This window comes from Coenobita brevimanus, chromosome 117 (assembly GCF_032717465.1).
Source record: "Coenobita brevimanus isolate Jiangsu-jjx chromosome 117, ASM3271746v2, whole genome shotgun sequence".
NCBI classification, from domain to species: domain Eukaryota; kingdom Metazoa; phylum Arthropoda; class Malacostraca; order Decapoda; family Coenobitidae; genus Coenobita; species Coenobita brevimanus.
Window position 1 is genome coordinate 5,859,616 of NC_137070.1, and position 9,261 is coordinate 5,868,876.

Below are 9,261 nucleotides of genomic sequence, written 5' to 3' on the forward strand. Positions count from 1 at the left end.
TTTCATTTCCTGGTAATGAGAACTCATTATCATGATTCTAATACTGACACACTGGGAAGCTGTCATATTTTATATGACATACAAACAGCTACTGTGTACGCCAGTAACAACATTATTTATTGCTAAAATAATTTATTACCGTCTTATTTTATGTTTACATAATTCAGCTGATTCCATTATGACTCCCCCCACTCCCTCCTCCAGCCAGTAGGAGCACATTAAGACTGGAACTGGTCTAAAATCCATTCTCGGGAGCACCAACTACATAAGTAACTTTGACCGGTCTTGACTGGTCTAAAAAAGCCTCTCGAGAATGTGACTATACAAGGGAATACCGAGCTGCATGTGTAGAAAAGTTGATGAGGAAGAGGTGCTGCGAAATCTCAGTGCCAACCTAATCGACTTTATTCACCTTAGGGCAGACCTTCTGTGATGACGAGTGAAACCTCTCTCTCCCTCTCTCTCTCTCTCTCTCTCTCTCTCTCTCTCTCTCTCTCTCTCCAAATTCGAAAAGTCTTTCCTGAACTGACCCTGTCGAGAGGAAGTAAATAATGCTTTCAGATATCCTTGCTTGTAGTAAGAGCGATTGAATCGGGCATTTTGTCTCCAGTGTTCATTGCTGTCCACATGCTCCTCTTGCTATCTTCAAATTTCTTCCGGCATTTATTTCCCTCTACCCCTATCAAGCTGGACATTTGATTTCATGGTATGAATAGTTTAAGGACCTCTCATTGACGACGACCCTTCCTGCCTTCCAGGAAGGGTCAATCTCATCGACTCAAAGCCGACTCTATCAACGTTGACTGTGTTAACGCCAACTGTATCAACCCGAAGCTCTCAACGCCGCCCCTATGAATTATGCCGTCGCCGAATTTACCAACGTTCCCTTTATCAACGTTGACTCTCCTACTGCCAACTTCATCAACGCCGACTCTATCGATGCCGACTCTGCCACAACGCCGACTGTGATCACCACAACCTGTGCTGACGCCATACTATCAACGCTGACATAGTTCCATACAGCCACTTTCTGATGCAGAGCTAGTTCTTTATTATTCTCTTCTTCCCTCCTTCTCCTAAGCTGAATAACGTGGGTTTGAGGTGCCCTGAGTGTTCATTAACAAGATTTATTGACTAACTGTTCTGTGGCATACATTCTTTATGCCATAGGAGGCTTCATAGAACCTCTTCCTTAGGGAATTATTTTCGTATGCTACGCGTTAACATTTTCGTGTATTATTTTAATGCAAGGAAGAAGGAACCAAAGGCCAGGAGCCAGCAAACTGTTCACTCCAAGTAAAAACCAAAAACAAGGTAACAGAGAGCCAGAGTCAAGATCTGTTCATTTCGAGATGCCTGGACACACTGCGTTTGAAAGACGAGAGAATAGGCAGTAGGAAGTACAGAAAGACGGAACAGGTTTCAGAGTTGACCTGTTGCGTACATGAAGGACTGGGAGTAACAGTCAGCTCTTGCATTAGAGAGTTGGACAGAAAAGGGACGAGAGTTTGTTGCCAGACGGGTGCTATGCACTCGCCACAGTGGTGGAAGGATGCAAGCAGACAGTTCAGAGGAGCAGTGACCACTGAAGTAGCGATTGAGAAGAGATAAAGATGCAACAGTGTGGCGATGACAGAGGTTGAAAGGAGCCAGTAAGAGGAGGAGAGCTGAAGAGACGAAAAGCCTTTGACTCCACCTTATTGAGAAGAGCTCTATGTGGGGAGCCTCCCAAGATGCGAGTGTTGTACTCTATACAGGGACGAATAAATCCAGTGTATAATGTCAACAATTGTGCAGGGGTAGAGAAGATATGGAATCGGCTTGGCACACCTAGCCTCTTGGAAACAGATTTTACAAGTTTTTTTTTTTTTTTTTTTTTTTAGATAAATCCCGAGAGAATGAAACTCCACGTATGTAGATGATGCAGAATTGAGCTGGATACTTGGTGAAAATAAGTGGATACTCCTGTGGAAGATTTCGTCGGGTTAATAGGTGTAAGAACCGATTGATGTATTAAAAACAATACCATTACTTTTACGCCAATCAGAGACATGAGCTAAGTTAGGTATTAGGTGTGCCATAGCCTCATCCCTTGTTTGTTGAAGTAACTGCTGAGATGGACGCTGAGGGAAGTGAATGGATAGGTGAAGGGTGGAGTCATCAGCGCATGAATGGATCGGGTTCGATGTACAGCTTAGGTAAATGATGAATAAAAGGATGAGGGTTGTTGATAGGGCAGAGCGCTGAGGGACACCACTGTTGATAGCTCTAGAAAAACGGTGGCCGACTGCAACAGCAGCTATGAAACCAGAAAGGACGCTACAGATGATGGCACAGATAGGAGGATAGAAACGGTAAGAGGGCAGTTTGGAAATTAAAGATTTATGCCAGACCTGATCGAAAGCCATTGAAATGTAAAGTGCATTGGCAAAGCTTTCGCCAAAGTTCCGAAAGTAAGATGACCAGGGGCCTGAAAGGTGTGTCAGAAGATCGCCTGTGGAGCATCCCTGGCGGAACCCATACTGACGATCAGAGGGAAGGTTATGATAGGAAAAATGTTTATAAATTTTTTAAGGAATAGGCTCGAAAACTTTTGAAATACAGGGTGTTAAAGCAATTGAGTGATAGTTAGAGGGATGGGAATGTCCACCCTTCCTTGGGACTGGCTGAATGAGAGCAGACTTCCAGTAAGAAGGAAAGGTGGAAGTTGATAGTCAAAGGCGAAAGAGTTTACCTAGCCAGGGTGTATGCACAGAACAACAGTTCTTGGGGACAACAGGAAGGACCACATCAGGCCCATATGCCTTGTTAGTACTGAGGCCAGTGATGGCAGAAGATACAAAGAAATTTTCTTGTCAGCTATGGGGAAGTCAGAGGGGGGCGATGATAGAGGATCAGTACCAGAATTGTCTAGCATGGAAATGGAAGAGAAAGTCGGAGTGAAGAGTTCTGCTTTATCAGTAGAAGAAATTGCTACAAATCCATCAGAGTGGAAATGAGGAGGAAAGGATGATGAGGTAAAGTTGTTAGAAAGGTTTTTGGCAAGATGCCAGGAGTGAGATGAATATTCAAGAATACTTCCCCAGTATACCAGCTTGTCATATGAGGCGACTAAAAGGGTTGGCGGAGGGTTAGTGCCCATCCTCGGAAAACAAGCTAACTAAAAAGACGAACAAGAAGCCTCGGACAAGGACTGACCAAAAGATGACGACAAAGGATCGGACAAAGGACATGGTATGGGTCGCGACGTGGAATGTAAGGGGTGAGAATGATGAGGTGAAAGAGAGAGAGATTGTCCAGGTGCTTGAGGGTGCGAAAGTGGATGTATGTGGAGTAACTGAAACTAAATGGTAAGGAGAGAGTGTGAGAGAATGGGAGTATGGATGGGGTATATGTGCAGCAGTAGGTGAGAATGAAAGGGCAAAGGAAGGAGTGTGTATTGTTGTGAGTAAAAGATGGAAGAAGAACGTAAGACAGTATGGATCAGTTGGCTCAAGGATTGTGTGGGTAAAGTTGAAAGTTGGAATAAAAATATGGGCGATTGTGTGTGTGTATGCACCAACGCAAGATCGTGCGGGCAGAGTGAGAGAAGAGTTCTGGTCAAATGTGGAAGTGTGCATGGAAAAGTTTGGAAGAATGAGAGAGTGTTTTTATTGGTGATATGAATGGTAAAGTTGGGAATGTGAAGGTGGATGGAATAGTTGGTGAGTGGGGTATGCCTGGTGAGATAGATGAGAATGGCAGTGCGTTAGTGGACTTTTGTGCTGGGAGGGGGTTGGTGATAGCCAATACCCTCTTCAGGCACAAAATGATCCACAGGTATACATGGCGAGAGATGAGAAGGGTGGGTGGTGAACTGAGTGAAAGGAAGGCAATGATTGATTATGTGTGTGTGGATGAAAGGATGGAAACATGTGTAATGGATGCAAGAGTTTATAGAGGTTTGGGGAGTGGACTTTCTGACCACTACTTGGTGGTGGCCAGAATCAAGATCCAAGTAAGATGGAGAAATAGAAGAAGGGAAGGACGGGAGGAAGGAGTACTTGCAAGGAGAGTGGAAAGGTTACAAGAGGATGAGAAAAAGGTAGAATATAAGAGAGAAGTGGAGGAATGATTGGGCAAATATGAATTGGAGCAGATGGCGGACGTGGAAGGTGTGTGCAAGATATTCAGAGATGTGTGTGTGTGTTTTTTTTTTAAGCGAGGAAGAAGGAACCAAAGGCTACGAGCCTGCAAAACAGTTCCTTCTAAGAAAAAAATAATAATACAAAAGAGAGTCAAATTCAAGATCTATTCATTTCAATGTGCTTGGACACACTGCATTTGAAAGACTGGAGATCATAGGAAGTAGGAAATACAGACAGAGGGAGACAGTTCCAGAGTTGACCTATTGCATAAATGAAGAATTGGGAGTAACGGTTAAGTCTTGCATTAGAGAGTTGGACAGAAAAAAGATGAGAGTTTATTGCTAGACGGGTGCTACGCACCCGTCGTAAAAGTGGAGGGATGCAAACAGACAGTTCAGTGGAGAAATGACCATGGAAGTAGCGACATAAAAGAGATAAAGAGGCAACAGTACGGCTAAGAGACAGAGGTTGAAGGGACCCAGTAAGAGGAGCAGAGTTGATGAAACAAAATGCCTTTGACTCTACCCTATTAAGAAGAGCTGTATGTGGGGAGCCTTCCCACACATGAGAGTCGTACTCCATACAGGGGCGAATTAATCCCGTGTATAAAGTCAACAACTGTGCAGGGGTAAAGAAGGTACTGAGTCGGCTTAGCACACCTAATCTCTCTGAATCACATTTTACCAGAGATGTAATATGATCTTTCCAAGATAAATCCTGAGTGAATGAAACCCCAAGCATGTTCAAGGATTATACTGGATTGAGCTGAATATTTTTAAATTTTAATGGGTACTCCTGTGGAAGATTCTGTCGGGTTGATAGGTGTAAAAACTGAGTCTTTGATGCATTAAAAACAACAAGATTAATTTTACCCCAGTCAGAGATACGAGCCAGGTCAGACATTAGGAGTGCCATAGTCTCAACTCTTGATTGTTTAAGTAACTGCTGGGATGGGCGTTGCGGGAACCGAATGGAAAGATGAAGGGTGGAATCATCAGCATACGAGTGGATAGGGTTAGATGTACAGCTTAGAAGATCATTGATGAATAAAAGGATGACAGTTGGTGATAGGACAGAGCCCTTAGGAACACCACAGTTAATAGATCTAGGAGAAGAACGATGGCCGTCTACAACAGCAGCTATAGAACGAACAGAAAGGAAGCTGTAGATGAAGGCACAGATGGAAGGATAGAAACCGTAGGAGGGCAGTTTGGAAATTAATGATTTGTGCCAGACTCGATCGAAAGCCTTTGAGATGTCAGGTGCAATGCCAAAGCTTTCGCCAAAGTCCCGAAAGGAGGATGACCAAGAGTTTGAAAGGTAGGTGAGAAGATCGCCAGTTGAGCGTCCCTGACGGAACCCATACTGACGATCAGAAAGAAGGTTGTGATAGGAAAGATGCTTTAAAATTTTTCCGTTAAGAATAGACTCAAAAACTTTTGAGACACAGGATGTTAAAGCAACTGGACGATAGTTGGAGTGTTGGGAGTGGTCACCCTTCCTTGGGACTGGCTGAATGAGAGCAAACTTCCAGCAAGAAGGAAAGGTACAAGTTGATAGACAAAGGCGAAAGAGTTTGCCTAGGCAGGGTGTAAGCACAGTAGCACAGTTCTTGAGGACAACAGGAGGGACCCCATCAGGCCCATATGCCTTGTTAGTACTGAGGCCAGTGATGGCAGAAAATACATCAGCTGAAGAAATTTTAATGTCAGCCATGGGGAAGTTAGAGGGGGGAAGTGATGGAGGAACAGCACCGGAATCGTCTAAGGGGGAACTGGAGGAGAAAGTCTGAGCAAAGAGATCTGCTTTATCAGTAGAAGACAGAGCCATCAGAGTAGAAAACAGGAGGGAAGGATGATGAGGTAAAGTTGTTAGAAAGATTTTTGGCAAGGTGCCAGAAGGAGCAGGGAGAGTTCGAGTTGAAGAGTTGAGAGCATTTAGTGCGGATGAAATTATTTTTAGCAGAGCGAAGAACAGACGTAGCACAATTCCGGGCAGAAACATAAAAAAGATGTGATTCAGGTTGGCGCTGGTGCAGCATGTGATGTGGTGTGTGGGGTGATGAGAGGACGAAAGGGGATGCAAGGAACAGCATGGTGGAATGAAGAGGTGAGACAGGCACAAAAGAAGAAAGCATACAATGAATGGATGAGAAATAGGGGCGTGGAAGAAGTTGAGAGGGGGACGAGAGAGTTATATATAGAAAGGAAGAAAGAGGTGAAAAGATTAGTAAGAGAGAGTAAGAAGAGAGTGGATGATGAATTTGGAAGGAATTTGAGTGTAAAGTGGACGGATTGTAAGAAAATGTTCTGGAAAGAGGTGAAGACAGCAAGACAGGGTGGCAGTGAAGTTCGTAAGGGAATGAAAGATAAAAATGGTAGATTACTAGTGGAGAAGGGAGAAAAAGTGAGCAGATGGAGAGAACACTTTAAGGAATTGTTGAACATAGAGAATGGAAGTAATGTGAGTATAAGTGGCTGGGGAATGGCTGGGAGAAGGAGGGAGGTGAGAAGACAGGAAGAAATCAATAGGACAGAAGTTGTGGAAGCAATGAAGAAAGTCAAATTGGGGAAAGCCCCAGGAATTGATGGAGTGTGTGGTGAAATGCTGAAGCATGGGGGAGAGATAGTACTACTCGTAGAATGGATGTGGAAGATGTGCAGATTGGCCTGGGAGGAAGGTAGAGTCTCGGAGGATTGGAAGTCAGGTATAATTATTCCCTTATTATGGTAATCATAGGGGCATTTGTCTTCTTAGTGTATACGGAAAGTGTATGGTAGGATACTTATTGACAGAGTTAGGGAAATATCAGAGGAATTAGTTAGAGAAGAACAGGGAGGCTTTAGGAAGGGAAGAGGTTGTGTAGATCAGTGTATGGTAGGATACTTATTGACAGAGTTAGAGAAAGAAGAGAAGAATTAGTTGGAGAAGAACAGGGAGGCTTTAGGAAGGGAAGAAGTTGTGTAGATCAGTGTATAGTAGGATACTTATTGACAGAGTTAGGGAAAGAACAGAGAAATTAGTTGGAGAAGAACAGGGAGGCTTTAGGAAGGGAAGAGGTTGTGTAGATCAGATATTCATTCTTAGATCTTTAGTGGAAAAGTGTCTAGAGAAGGGAAAGAAGTTGTATGCGGCCTTCATGAATTTGGAGAAAGCATATGACAAGGTGGATAGACAAGGATTGTGGAAAGTATTAAGAATATATGGAGTAGATGGGAAGTTGTTGAATGCTGTGAAGAGTACGTATGAGGATGCTAAGGCTGCAGTGTGTGTGGATAGTGAATTGAGTGAGTTTTTCTATTTGAAGGTTGGGTTGAAACAGGGATCTGTTATGTCTCCATGGTTGTTCAGTCTGTACATGGATGGGGTAATAAAAGAGGTACAAGGTAGGGTAGTGGATGTTGGAGTGGCCCTGGTGAGAGAGGATAGTGTTTGGAAACTCCCTGTACTGTTGTTTGCAGATGATACTGTGTTCTTGAGTGAAGACGAAGGGGAGATGCAAGGCTTGGTTGGTGAGTTTGGGAGAGTGTGTAAGAAACGGAATCTAAAGGTGAATGTAGGGAAGAGTAAAGTGATGGTCTTTGAGAGAGGTGAAGTCAGTGAATGTACAGTGAGGTTGGATGATGAGGAAATGGAAAATGTGAGTACCTTTAAGTACTTGGGTTGTGTGATGAGTAGGGATGGAAGTTTGGAGGGTGAAGTGTTTGAAAGGGTAAAACAAGGAAGAAAGGTTGCTGGTTCCTTGAAGGCAGTGATAAGAAACAGGGAAGTGAGCATGGAAGTGAAAAAATTATATGATAGTATTGTGATACCAACACTGACGTATGGAAGTGAAGCTTGGATATTGTTGGAGGGAACAAATCAAGAGTGAGAGCAGTGGAAATGAGTTATTTGAGAGGAGTCTGTGGAGTCACATGGAGAGACAGGCTGACAAATGAGATTGTGAAGGAGCGTTGTGGTGTGGATGTGGATGTGATAGGAAGCATTAGGAGAAACACACTGAGGTTGTTTGGCCATGTGGAGAGGATGGAGAGTGAGAGACTGACAAGGAGTGTGCATGTGAGGTGGAGGGGGAGAGAGAGAGAGGGGAAGGCCAAGGATGAGATGGAGGGATGGAGTGGAGAGGTATATGAGAGAGGGGTGTGTGAATTGGGAGCAGGACAGTGAAATAGCGGGGGATGGTGACGTGGAGGCGATTTGTTTGTGGCCACCCCGTATAAGGGATTAAGGCATGTGGCAATAGATAGACAGATTGACAGTATATATCAGGTTATCTGGAGCAGGCAGGGTAGGATCTGTATATCTGATATATACAGAGGAAAAAAATAAACCAGACTGTAGCTAACAAAAAAAAAGAAAGAAAGAAAGAAAAGAAAGACTAAGAAATCCCCTGTAGATGCTACATGTTTATCCCTTGGCACGTCCAACCCATGTGGTTCTAGACTCGCTCATTCTTGTAACAAAATTTGCAATAGCTTCAGAAAAGCCTCGTCTAGGCTGCCAAGAATGATTATTAAATACGTCACTCTAGTTAAGATATTTACCGTACCTTTTAGAGGACACTGCCTACATGGTGAATTTTAAAATGGGTACCTTCTCTTTCGATAAACTCCATGGACGAAGAGGTTTGAGTGACATATTTTACTCCGAATAGCCTACAGCAAGACGACTCAAAGTCGCTGAGGAAAGCAATAACTCCCTAATGGGTTAAACTAAGCGCAGGTAAAATAAGCTTCTTATGAAAGACGTGCAAACCAAGCTCAGCTTTCTGTGAACACTGTAACCTGAATAAAACCGTCTGCATATGGTGGAAAGACTAGTAACGTTCCGACCATAAGAAAGTTAATGGTGACACTATTAAAACACTTAGGATGAATGTAAGTACCTGGCGATAGTTGTAGCACAGTACTAGAGTTGTGCCTATTATGTGATGCTTAATGGCTACGGTGACAAGGTTATTAATGAATCCTGTACGTACTATAAATGAACCGAAGAGAGAGAGAGAGAGAGAGAGAGAGAGAGAGAGAGAGAGAGAGAGAGGTTGCACACTCTTGACTACAAAAGGTCTGACCTAAAGAGATAAAAGTCATTTAGCGTGGCACTGTAAGTGGCTTGGGATATTTCGTAACATCTC